Source organism: Theropithecus gelada, chromosome 7a (assembly GCF_003255815.1).
Source record: "Theropithecus gelada isolate Dixy chromosome 7a, Tgel_1.0, whole genome shotgun sequence".
NCBI lineage: Eukaryota > Metazoa > Chordata > Mammalia > Primates > Cercopithecidae > Theropithecus > Theropithecus gelada.
In genome coordinates this window covers 56,757,133-56,771,232 of record NC_037674.1, presented here as the reverse complement: position 1 = coordinate 56,771,232, position 14,100 = coordinate 56,757,133, and the positions used below count along the sequence as shown (strand labels likewise).

At 41.4% G+C, this 14,100-nt stretch overlaps 1 non-coding gene across 1 annotated transcript; it reads right to left on the bottom strand.

Moving 5' to 3' along the window:
• Positions 1-3,251: 3,251 nt before the first annotated feature.
• Positions 3,252-3,358, bottom strand: LOC112628237. Its single transcript, XR_003120398.1, has one exon. It is a non-coding gene; the product is annotated as a U6 spliceosomal RNA (small nuclear RNA).
• Between the last annotated feature and the right edge of the window lie 10,742 nt (positions 3,359-14,100).

The window sequence follows — 14,100 nt, the reverse complement described above, 5'->3', positions numbered from 1 at the left end:
GGTATATTTAGCAGAGATGGAGTTTCACCATGTTGGTCAGGCTGGTCTTGAACTCCCAACCTCTGGCGATCCACCCGCCTCGGCCACCCAAAGTGCTAGGATTACCGGGACATTACCTTTTCTTGAAATGTTAACAGAGGCCGGGTGCGGTGGCTCATGCCTGTAATCTCAACACTTTGTAAGGCAGAGGTGAGAGGATTGCTTGAGCCCAGGATTTTGGGACCAGCCTGGGCGACATAGTGGTATCCTGCCTTTAAATAAATAATCAAAATTAAAAACAAAAAAACTGTAGATATCTCCATTCTTCATTCATATCTTGATGTTAGCCACATTCCTAAATAATCCCCCATAATAAGACTATTATGTTTTTAATTTGACAGATTAAACCTCCAGACTACAGATTTATTTATTTAAAACTTCCAGATTATAAATTTATTTTTAAAATGTTGCTGTGGAATGAGTACAGAAGGGATTGATGTAAAAATATGTGTGTACTCTGCAGTTTCCTTCTGTACCTTTTCACAGATTTGGTGTGGTTTTTTATTTGTTTTGTCTGCTTTTTGAGACAGGGTCTCACTCTATCACCCAGGCTGAAGCACAGTGGCACAATCTTGGCTTGCTGCAGTCTCAGCCTCTCAGACTCAAGTGATCCCCCCGCCCAGAAGAATGAGGGGACTGTTCTGAAGATGATAGTGTGAAGAAGATGATATAAATGAAGTAGTCCCCCCTCCTGAGTAGCTGGGACTACAGGCACACACATCACACCCAGCTAATTTTTTGTATTTTTTTGTAGAGACAGGGCCTTGCTATGTTGCCCAGGCTGGTCTCAAACTCTTGGGTTCATGCAATTGGCCTGCCTCGCCCTCCCAAAGTGCTGGGATTACAGGTGTGAGCCACCACACCCGGCCTTTCACAGATTTATGTCTAGATGAATGATTTCATTCTTGGGCCTCTCCCTGGATAATCTCAACTTCTAAATCTTGAACACCTACCCACCTCTTCTCCTATGTCTTCAGTCTGCAATTCCACCTGCCTCCTAGGCATCTCCACTCCAATGAGCTGCAGGCCCCTTCTACTCATTATGGCTGAAATGGAGCTCAGCTCAAACCCCTCCCCATCTACTTGAGCCCTCCTTCCATGCTCCCAGCTCAGCGAATGGCACTCCCCAGAAAGCCAGAGCTAGGTATGTTGGTGTTATCTTTGATTCCTTCTTCTTTTTCACCCTGTATTTCCAGTTGGTCTGGGTCTTGCTAATTTTAATCCTGACTATAATTGAATCCATCCCTACCTTAATCCAAGCTACAATTCTTTTTTATTTGTATTTTTATTTTTTGAGATAGGGTTTCATTCTGTTACCCAGGCTGGAGAGCAGTGGCGTGATCTTGGCTCACTGAAGCTTGAACATCCTGGGCTCAGGTGATCCTCCCACCCCAGTCTCCTGAGTAGCTGGGACTATAAGCAAGCACCACCATGGCTGGCTAATTTTTTGTATTTTTAGTAGAGATGGGGCTTCACCATGTTGTCCAGGCTGGTCTTGAACTCCTGGACTCAAGCAATCTGCCTGCCTCACCCTCTCAGAGTGCTGCGATTACAGGCGAGAGCCACCTGCCTGGCCTCAAGCCACAACTCTTTCTTGCATAGATTGCTGTCTTAACTTCTAGGCTCTGCCTCAATTCTTGTCCCCCATAAAATTTGTTCATGTCCTGTTCCTGCTTCAAATCCTTTAATGACATCCCCTTGACATTAAGATAAGGTCTAAGGTCTAAAGTCCATTATATGGCCTCTGAGCCCTTTCTTGTCTCTCTAACTTTAGCCATTTCCCACCTCATCAGGACCTTCTCTCAATCCCTTAAAGAGACCATACTCTCTTCTCTTACCCCCATTAGACTCCACAAGGACAGGAAGAATAGTTGCCTCGATTATCATCACATTCCTAGGGCCCAATGCCTCATCTGGCCCTTGATATATAGCCATGGTCTGTGGGTCTTTGGTGCATTGCAATTTCCCTTCTAACTGGTCATTATAAAAAAATATACTTTTATTTTATAAAAATAAAATAAAATAAAACAGCATCTTGCTTTGGTGCCCAGGCTAAAGTGCAGTGGTGTGATCATAGCTCACTGCAGCCTCAGACTCCTGGGCTCAAGCAACTGCCCTGCCTCAGCCTCTCAAGTAGCTGGGACTACAGGAGCTCGCCACTATGCCCTGCTATATTGTGTGTGTGTGTGTGTGTGTGTGTGTGTGTGTGTGTGTGTGTGTAGATGGGGTTTTGCTACATTGCCCAGGCTAGTCTTGAACTCCTGGCCTCCTGATGATATCCTCCCACCATGGCGTCCCAAAGCACTGAGATTATAGGCATAAGCCACCTCTCCTGGCCTAAAGATGTATTTGTAAGCTTTTTTTTTTTTTTTTGCCACAGGTTCTCACTCTGTCACCCAGACTGGAGTGCAGTGGTGCAATCTTGGCTCACTGCAGCCTCAACTTCCCGGGCTCAAGTGATCCTCCCACCTCAGCCTCCTGAGTAGGTGGGACTACAGGTGCCCACCACCATGCCTGCCTCAGCCTCCCAAAGTGCTGGGATTATAGGCATGAGCCACCTTGCCTGACCTAAAGATGTATTTTAATTCCCATATTCCACTCTTGAATTCCTATCAGACCAAGTAACCTTATCCTCCTAAGATTGTTTGTACTATACTATATTATATCTCACGTCCACGTTATTACCAGTGAAATAATACATTTCACTCATTTACAAAATAAGGCTCTTCCTGTAGAAGTCACACCTGTCTTCCATAAAAACTGGTTTCACAAGTCTATCTAGGTGTTTGTCTCCTCTTCTAATTTCAATCTAAAGCCTTTCTGATCTGGTCGCCCTATCTCCAGGACACGAATATTAATCTCAGCCCTCTTGAGGGACATTCCTTCCGGAGTCATGTGTCAGTTTGCTATTTCACAGGATGTTAATGTTTCACGTTGTTGAAGTGTTGCAATATTTGGAGACTCTGATAGTCAGAAATTTCTTCTTTGTGTCTAATAAATTGCTCCTGCTGTAATTTTGAAATGGGCACTCTAAGAAGAGAGAGTTCCACACATCTCCCCGATCCCCACCTCCCACCCCCCATAATCTTGGAGTGAAGAGTAGAGATCCATGAAGCCCATTCCTTCTTTCATGGCACCCGGCCCTGGAGTCTGATTCTCCCATGTTTACAGAACAACACCAATCATGGGTGAGTTGGACACTCCATTTCATGTTTTCATTCTTATTTTTCACAAATTTGTGTGTCATACTCATGCAGGGGTCATGCTAATATTCTCTGTATCATTCCAATTTTTGCATATGTGCTGCTGAAGCAGGCACTATTTTATGTTTTTAAATCTAATGAGATAAGGTTTATTTTATTTTGTCATGTAATTTCAAAGGAATTACTAGTTTATCAAATTTTAAGCAACATATTGTTAGAAAAATAATGTGAAAAGTGTCTTTCTCTTTGCCACATCAAATAAGGAGAAGGGATAAATTTTTAAAAAATCAGTAACTTCTGAAAACATACAGAGGAAAGTCTGAACGAATTCACTTTAGATGCCAAAGTCTTTGAAGAATGTGGGGACTGTTCTGAAGATGATCGTGTGAAGAAGATGATATAAATGGTTGAAATGGAATTCCAGAGAGGTTCCTTTTCTGTGATCCTTCACTATTCTTACCTTGCCAATCCATAGCCCTGAATAAACACAAACAGGCCAGGTGCAGTGGCTCACACCTGTAATCCCTCCCAGCACTTAGGAAGGAGAAAGTGGGAGGATTGCTTGAGCCCAGGAGTTCGAGACCAGTGTGAACAACATGCAAAACCCATGTCTCTACAAAAAATATTAATGAAAAAAAATAGCTGGGTGTGGTGGTGTACACCTGTGGTCCCAGCTACTTGGAAGGCTGAGATGGGAGGAAGATCACCTGAGCCTACGAGGTTGACGCTGCAGTGAGCCGTGATTACACCACTGTGCTTCAGTCTGGGTGACAGAGCAACATCCACTCTCAAAATAAATAAAAACACAAACACCTGTCTCCTTTGTTCTTCATCGTGGGCTGCTCTGCTTGGCTATGGAAATTGGTATCTCGTTGCACAACATCAGCCGTGCCTTCAATATTGCTCATGAGTCTTCTTACTCATGAGTCTTCCTTGTTGATGTCCTATTCCAGTCAGACCACACCTGTATAATACACAATTCTGGAGCCACATATCCAGAGAGACTGAGACAAGCTGAAGCATGTGCAGGAGCTTAGAAATTCAACCTGTGCCTTGTGAGCAGTCCTTGAAAGAATGTTCAATGCTTAGTTTGAAGAACAGGAGAGCTGATTTCTGAAGTCCAACAGTCATTCAGGAGGTTCCAAGAAATAGAACTTGGACTAATTGGCAAGAACTGCAGAGAGAAGGATTCAAGGCTCAGAACAAGGAGGAACCTTATAAGAGTTCTCCAGAAATAGAATGGGCTTCCTCAGGAGAGAGTTCCCTTCACTGGAGCTGATTATGTCAAAGTCTAATCTGTCACAGATGGCTGAACTAGAATGCTGGGATCCCTTGTAACCAAGAGGGCCTATTATTCTGTGTTGTAGCTTTCAAATTTATTTTTAAAATGTTTTCTCATTGCATTATGTACAAGAGATACATCATGATGATTAAAACTGGGCTTTTGCCAGGGAGGAGGATATGAAGGCAAAAAAAAAAAAAAAAAAAAAAAGATAATTACTGCATGGCATTAGAAGTGCCATACTAAAAGGGCGTCTAAGAGCACAAAAGAGGAAGTGACTACTGAAGAAGTCAGACTTTTCCTGAAGGAGGTGAGTTTTAAGCCCAATCTTGTAGAATTGAGCCCATGTGTTCATAATCAAAAAGGAGCAAGTACAGTCATTTTGGAAAATAATGCGGAGGTTCCTCAAAAAACCAAAAATAGAATTACCATACGACTCAGCAATTCTGTTTTTGGGTATATATCCAAAGGAATTGGAACTGGAACATCTAAGAGATCTGCACACCTCTGTTTATTTCCGCATTATCCATAACAGCCAAGATAGGAAGCAACCTAAGTGTTTAGCAGTGGACGAATGAATAAAGAAAATGTGATATATACACACGCGATGGAATACTATATACAACCTTTAAAAAACAAGGAATGTCTGTCATTTGAGACAACACAAATGGAATCAGAGGACATCATGTTAAGTGAAATGAGCCTGGCTCAGAAAAACAAATAATGTATCATCTCACTTATATGTGGATTCTAAAAAAGTTCAATCACATGCAAATGGAGAGTAGAAAGAAGGGTGGGTACCAGAGGCTTCGCAGAGATGGAGGGATAGAGAAAGGGGAGATGTTAATCAAAGGGTACAAACTTTCATTTAAACTGGAGATAAGAAATAACGTAGTGATCTACTGAACTGCATGGTGACTACAGTTAATAACAACATATATTTCAGGGCCAGGCGCGGTGGCACATGCCTGTAATCCCAGCACTTTGAGAGGCCAATGTGGGTGGATCTCTTGAGCTCAGGAGTTCAAGACCAACCCAGACAACGTGGTGAAACTCTGTCTCTACCAAATATACTAAAAATTAGCTTGGCATGGTGGCACGTGCCTTTGGTCCCAGCTACTTGGGAGGCTGAGGTGAGAGGATCACTTGAGTGTGGAAGACCAAGGCTGCAGTGAGCTGAGATTGTACCACTGCACTCCAGTCTGGGTGTCAGAGTGAGACCTCATGTCAAGAAAGAAAAAAAAAAGTCAAATAAAATAAAAACCATATAAAAAAAGAAATAATAATGTATATTTCCAAACTGCTAAAAGTATAGATGTTTAATATTCTCACCACAAAAAAGTGGTAAGTTGGTAAAGTGATAGATATGTTAATGAGCTAGATTAATCTCTACAATGCATACATTAGAGATCAAAACATTACATTGTACTTCACAAAAATACACAATTATTTGTTAATTATGACTAATAAATTAATAGAAGGAAGAACCATAAGCAAAAGTACAGGAGAATTAGATGTGCATGTTGTGTGTAGCCCATTGTGTATAAATGGCTTTAAATGGCACTGCACCTTTGCTTTCCAACAAAAGTTAAACTTTCATTTCCCCTGATTCAATCAGCAAACTTTTACTGAGCACTTATACTGTATACAATACTGTGAGATGAGAAGCTTTAAAGCTTTAAAAGTAATCTAAGACCTGATTTTTAACAACCTTATAAGAGCTTAAGGTCATGACACCTTATGTTTGTTATGAGACCACAAGGAATTCTTGAAGACTTGAAGCCCAGGGATGAAAAGATTAAATAGGTGTTGTAGAAAGTTGTGATGTGTTGTATGAGGTGGTGTGGACTTTGGAGCACTTGAGGTTAGGAGACTTCTGACCTGGTGTAGTGAAGCTGGAAATAAGGAGGAAGGGATGGAGTCAATCATTATTTCAGAAGTAGATATGACAAAACTGAAATATGGGGATCGTGAGGAAGCAGGATCAGTTGAACATGACTCAGAAATTTCTGGTTAGAGTACTGAGTGGAAGATGAAAACACTGCAGGAACACCAGATGATGAAGAGTCTGATTTTAAATGTGTCAATTGAGAGGTGCCCAGGGACATCCAGTTGGGACAATCTGATGATTCTCAGAAACATGGGCCTAGAGCCCAGGAGAGAGAAATGGAGGCTGGTAATAACAAGTTGGAGTCACCATAAATCAATCATCTCTGCCCTGGAGGCCTCCCCTCCTTTCTTCTGAAAATAGAGCCTCCTTTATTCCGGGAACAGCTCCCCCACAGTCCCCACCATGAGGCTGTCTTTGGAGCTGCTGCGTTCCTCCATCACCACATCACCACATCCCCTGGCCACTGCTGCCTGATCCAGAGGCAGGTGTCTGACTCAAGAGAAGCTAAGTATGATTCCTTCATGGTAATGTTTTTAAAATTTAAACATCCAACATGTACAAAAGTCTATAGAATAGCATAACAACAGTCAGTGTGTTGTCCTGGGTCTTAGAAAAACAAACAAACAGAATAGCATAACAAACTCCCATCTGTGTAATACCCAGCTTCAACAATGATTCATTGGCCAATCTTGGTTCACCCATACGTCCATCTTTTTCCTCCCTTGTCATACTATTTTGAAGCAGCTACCAAATATCTGGGATTTCACTCTCTGGTATTGGAAGGTGTAGGATGTAAATACATAGATAGGAATGGTTTGCAGCCATGCTTCTTTCATGTTGAGCAAGCCAGACTAAAGGAAGAAAAGATGAAACTGACATAAAGAAAAAAATAGGAAGAAAGAGTCCTGGAAGCTTTTGAGTCTGTAGTTCCCAATGTTCCAGAGTCCTCTCCACAGTTTGATTGTTCCATCTGTAGATTCTCTGAGCCCAAAATCTTCCTTCCAGCTTTAACCAGGTTGAGTAGGATATCAGTCCCTTACTACCAGGCATTCTGACTAATACACATCAGTATTCACCTAATGATTGAAGCCATCTGGGAGGTTGTTCTCTCTTGTAAAGACAGCTTCCCTCCCCACTGAATGTCCAAATCCTTTAACACAAAGGCCACCTCCTTCATGGCAATTTTCCTAATCCTAGTAGCAGGAAGTGGCCTCTCCTATTCCTGAATCACAGGGCACCTTGTCTACACACCCTCATGATGTGCCTCATATTCTCTTATTTTAGAGCCATTTGGGTGCATGTGCTAGCTTTTTGCTACAAACTGTAAGCCTCTTGAAAACATACAAAAATACTTGAAGCAGTTTTTTTATTTCTCATCTCACCTCTCAACATCATATACAGTATAAGTTCTTGGTAAAAGTCTGCTGATTGAATGAGGGGGAAAAAGTTGAACTTTTGTTGTTAAATAAAGATGCATTTAAAGGTTGAGAGAAATGCATGGAAAGAGATTCAGGGCAGTTTCTCTAGTCTTCCTACATCAATTCTGTGTAATAGAAAGGGAATGTATAATAATCATTCAGAAATACAGTCATAATAAAACCAAGAAAGCAGCACCCTAATTATATAATATTAATTTAATGAAAACATAATGGCTACCAATATGAAGCCATGGTTACTGCCTTTCTCAATAAACCCCATAATGAAAATGTACTGGACTATATTTTATTTCATCTAAAAGAAGTATGCTGCCGGGCGCGGTGGCTCAAGCCTGTAATCCCAGCACTTTGGGAGGCCGAGACGGGCGGATCACGAGGTCAGGAGATCGAGACCATCCTGGCTAACATGGTGAAACCCCGTCTCTACTAAAAAATACAAAAAACTAGCCGGGCGCGGTGGCGGGCGCCTGTAGTCCCAGCTACTCGGAAGGCTGAGGCAGGAGAATGGCGTGAACCCGGGAGGCGGAGCTTGCAGTGAGCAGAGATCCGGCCACTGCACTCCAGCCTGGGCGGCAGAGCGAGACTCCGTCTCAAAAAAAAAAAAAAAAAAAAAAAAAAGAAGTATGCTATGCTTTAGAGTTCTCAAACTTTATCATGCACTGGAATCAACTGGAAGACCCTGTTAAAGGCAGGTTCTGATTCAGGAGGTCTGGGGTGGGTTTGAGAAGATGGCTTTCTGACCAGGCGAGCTCTCCAGTGACACTGATGCTGTGAGTCCACGGGCCACACTTTGAGGAACAAGAATGTATACTAGTGATTCCCAAAAGTGGCTGCCCAGTGAAACCATCAGGGAGCTTCAGAAACTAATGATGTCTGTGTCCCACCCCAGATCTTGAGATTTAATTCATCTAGGGTGTGGCTGGACTTAGGAAATTTTTAAAGATCTCCGAGTGATTTGAATATACAGACAAGTTTAGGAATTACTGCTCTGTTCATTGCAGAATTAGACTGAATAGCCAGAATTAGACTGAATGGCTCCACCTCTGCTACTTTCAGGCTCGCTGGGTTATCTCGGGAAAATCAGTTCATATCTCTGATCTTCAGTTTCTGATCTCCAACGGGGAGGTCATAAATCCATTGATCACATTTTCAAGAAACAAACTAGAGAAGGTGTAGGGAGATTTTTGTAGCCTCTAAAGTTCTGCTTGGGTATGAAGAATTACTGGGAATGAGTCTGGATCAGAACTCTCCAATATGATAGCCGCTAGCCACATTCAACTATTAAGCTCTTGAAAGGTGGCTAGGATTAAATGTTGAAAATATTTAAGTCAGGTGTGGTGGCTCACGTCTGTAGTCCCAGCTACTCAGGAGGCTAAGATGGGATGTTCTCTTGAGCCCAGGAGTTCAAGGCTACAGTGAGCGATGACTGCCCCAGAGCACGCCAGCCTGGGAAGCAGAGCAAGACTCCTGTCTCTAAAAAAATTTAAAAATAAAGGGGAACAAAGAAAACATTTTAGATATCTTGGATTACATATATTAAAATTGGCCAGGCACAGTGGCTCACGCCTGTAATCCCAGCACTTTGGGAAGGCCAAGGCGAGTAGATCACCTGAGGTCAGGAGTTCAAGACCAGTCTGGCCAAAAATGTAAAACCCTGTCGTTACTAAAAATACAAAAATTAGTAAGAGGCGGTGGCACGCACCTGTAGTCCCAGCTACTACGGAGGCCGAGGCTGGGGAATCGCTTGAGCTTGGGAGGTGGAGTTTGCAGTGAGCTAAGATTGCACCACTGCACTCCAACCTGGGTGACAGAGTGAGACTCCTTCTCAAAAAAAAAAAAAAAAAAATTAAAATTGACTTCACCTCTCTCCCTCTCCCTATTTATTTACTTAGTTTTTTCAATCCTGCTCCTTCTGTAAGTTTTTGTTTGTTTGTTTGTTTAAGAGACAGGGCCTTGCTCTGTCACCCAGGCTGGAGGGCAGTAGTGTGATATTGGCTCACTGCAGCCTTAATTTCCTGGGCTTAAGCGATACTCCTACACTAGCCTTCTGAGTAGCTGGCACTATAGACACATGCCCCAACACCTGGCTCCCTGGCTTCCACCTGTTTCTTTGTTTCCTTTTTTTTTCTTTCTTTCTTTCTTTCTTTTTTCTTTTCTTTTTTTTTTTTTTTTGGTTGTTGTAATGTAGCTATTAGCAAATGTAAACTTATATATGTGGCTCACATTGTGTTTCTATCCAACAGCGCTGGCCTAGACTTTTTAAAGAAATGGCAGATGACAAAAAAATTAACTTTACATTCCCAACTGCTAACACAGGAATTCTTAGTTCCTCCTAAATCCAATACAAATAAATGTTGAAAAGAATATCCTAGATGAATGAGCTATTTCAATGTGCTGTCAGTCATTAAACTGGAACATACTTAGTATCAAGGTGGGATACACAGAATAGTACATACCTGGAGGTACAGCTCAAAGGAAAGGTACGCTCTATTTACAAAGGAGAAAAGAGATGGGTCATTACTGAAACAGATATTGTATGGAAAAAAAAAAATACTAGTTTTTGGGGGGGAAATGGCAAAAAAGAGCAATCAGGAACTAACGTCTCCACCTCTCATTTTCTTGCCCATGTGCCTCCTGGGTCTTATCACGGTCCCATAAGAGAGACGAGAATCAATTCCAATGGCTGGGACTTCCTGACCAGAGCCCAGAGCAGTGGAGAATTCTGATCTAGATTCGGGATGTGATACAACCAGCCTTGCCACTTGCAGCATGTGACTGCTTGTATTAGTGCATTTTCATGTTGCTGATAAAGACACACCCAAGACTGGGGCAATTTTACAAAAGAAGTTTAATGGACTCACAGTTCCGCATGGCTGGGGAGGCCTCACAATCATGGTGGAAGGTGAAAGGCACATCTCACATGGTGGCAGACAAGAAAAGAGGATGAGAGCCAAGTGAAAGGGGTTTCCCTATATAAAACCATCAGATCTCATGAGACTTATTCACTACCATGAGAGCAGTATGAGGGAAACTGCCTCCATGATTCAATGATCTTCCACTGGGTTCCTCCTACAACACATGGGAATTGTGGGAGCTGCAATTCAAGATGAGATTTGGGTGGGGACACAGCCAAACCATGTCACTGCTGTAATTAATCCATGGCACCAAAGGATTTCATAGTAGGTAAGGACATTGTGTGAGGTAGGGAGGTCCAGCACAGCACCCCAGGGTTCTGGAGCAAGGCCATGCCATTTGCAGCAGAGAATTTGTCACCATTTGAGAAGCGGATCCTGTGTGTTACAGGGTCCCATTTGAGACCATGCATCAGGTTTTGGACACTGGCACACCCAACAAGTCATTAGGTAGGTTGGGCACAACAGCAGTGCTCAATGAAAATAGTACATTTGAGATCAGGCCTGGACAGGTCTGCAGTGCACAAGTAAGTTCTACAAATAGAACATCTACTAGGCCAAGCATGGTGGCTCACACTTGTAATCCTAGCACTTTAGGAGGCTGAGGCAGGAGGATTGCTTGAGGCCAGGAGTTCACAACCAGCCTGGGCAACATAGTGAGATTCCATCTCTCCAAAAAATAAAAATAAAAAAATTAGCCTGGTGTGGTGGTGTGCACCTGTAGTCCCAGCTACTTGGGAAACTGAGGTGAAAGGATCACTTGAGCCCAGGAGTTCAAAGCTGCAGTGAGCTGTGATCATGCCACTGTACTCCAGCCTGAGTGACAGAGCGAGAACCTGTATATAGGGGTGTGTGTGTGTGTGTGTGTGTGTGTGTGTGTATATATATCTCCATACATACATATATACACACACACCTCTGTATATATGTGTGTCTATATGTGTGTGAAACTGTATATATGTGTGTGTGTGTGTATATATATCCATACAGCTCTTTAATTCATCATAATTTATTTCAGCAATCTACCCATTTGGGGACATTTGTCTTGTTTCAGTTGCTGCTTATTTAAATTATTCCATGCTTAATTTCTATTCTATGCTTATAGGTTTAAAAAATGGTAACTAGTTGTTTTATTCTGCCTTTATTTAAACTTTTTTCTTATGATTTTGGCCATTTGTATTTTTAAGTTAAATATCCTGTTTATTCCTTCTGTTCATATTTCTATTGGAAATGATCAAAATTCATTCGCATAATCTTAAAAATCAAAAATTACTATAATGGCTTTAACTAGTTATTTACTTCTGTTGTACCAAGGCAATTGCTCGCACCATGACCTCCTGGGGAAGGTTCTCCACAACCACTGATAGAGGAGGGAAAAATCCAAACCTGGATCATGAATCAGTCAGCTCAGTATGTTGGTTCAAGCCAAAGATGGACTGCTGCCACTATTGTCCCACTCAAGAGTGGCCCTGAAAACAGCCTTAAGGGAACAGATAGCCTCTCAGTGGACAGAACTTCTGAAGGTGCACCTGGTCATCAACGTGATATAAAGGGAAAAAAAAGAAAATATACTAAGGAAATGGAATGAGCTTGCCACGTGGTGTTGGTTACCTGTTTTGTTTGTGGTTATGAAGTCTAAGCTGAACTGGTCACCCAGGTTCTGCGCCTTTTCTCTGGTGACAGATAATTGGATACTAGTACAAAGAAATCTAAGAGTTGCATTCACCCAGGGTTGGAGTTCTGCCAGGTAAATATGATAAAGGGGAAAAGGCACAGAGGAGATGAAGGCATTTTAAGGAACTGATTGTAATCATGAGAAATGAAGACTTGAGGGAGGTAATGGGATACTGAAAATTTAATGTGGAAAAGAAGGAGGGGAAATCAATGGATTTAGTCAAATAATTGTTGAAGTGGGGTATTAGAGAAAGTAAGCTTGGAAGAGAGAAAGATGTTTGAAAGGAAAGTTTCAGAAAAGGTGAATTTACCAGGAGTACTTGGTCTAAAGTATGGCAATGGGAAGAAGGGGTTGTGCTGGGGTGAGGGAAGGAGGTTAAGGAATTGAAGGGCTAAGGGAATGAAGAGTTAAGACTGAAATCACCAAGAATTAAAGCCCACCTGAGGTTAGAGAGGAAGACAGTAAGCCAGGAGGCCAGTTCAATTCCTTTATAAATACAGGAGTGACCAGGAAATCAGCTGGTGACTGCAGGGAGTAGGTGCCAGGTCAGACAGTTGGAAGGAATGAGTTGGAAGGAGCTGGGTGTTGTGAAGGAAGGAGGAGAGAAAACTGGAGTGGCTTGGATGGGACAATGGGGTCAAAGAAGGTATCTTGATCTCCTCTCCTGGCCTTCATCAGCCAAAACAATCTAAATTCAACAGTGGAGTTTGATTTAAACAGCAAAGAGTTTATTGCTAGACACAGGCAGTAACCCGCTGAGATATGTATTATCCCCATCTTACAGATGTTAAAACAGTGACATTTCTTTACCCCTGTCCACAAAGTGGAAACAAAGCCAAACAAGCAAAGCAGGTATAATTAGTGTAAAATAAATTGATAATTTTAAGTAAGAAAAAACTTTTCATGCATAAAAAATACCAGATTTTTTGGTGTTGATGGGAGAGGAATTCTTGTTACAAAAACATTATATATTCATTGTAATATGTAAATACAGACAAGCAAAAGAACAAAAAGAAAACTCATAATCCCACTCTGTAATGTTAACTGTCACTAACACATTAACATATATTATTTAGATCACACATGTATATATATATGCATATATGTTCAAATAATTCTATTTCTGCCAAGATAAGATCATATCCATACAGCTCTTTAATTCATCATAACTTATTTAAGCAATCTACCGATCTGGGGACATTTGTCTTGTTTGAATTGCTCATTATTTAAATTATTCCATACTTAATTTCTATGCTATGCTTATAGGTTTAAAAAATGGTAACTAGTTGTTTTATTCTGCTTTTATTTAAACTTTTCTTCTTATGATTTTTGCCATTTGTATTTTTTAAAATTAAATATCTTATTTATTCCTTCTGTTCATATTCCTATTGGAAAAGATCAAAATTCATTTGCATAATCTTAAACATCAAAAATTACTGTAATGGCTTTAATAAACAACTGCAGTCTCTTCTTTCAGCTGTTTCCCATGACTTGATTTTTTGGTCATTTTGGTCCTTACATTCCTGAGCTGGTTGCCAAATCTTGGACTAAGCCAAAATGTCTTCCTATCTTTTCAAACTCTTTGTTATCTTCTGTTTCAGAGGATGGAGGAGTTAGGTGGATACTTATACCTTCTCTGTCCTTATTGGTTGCTAGAAACTT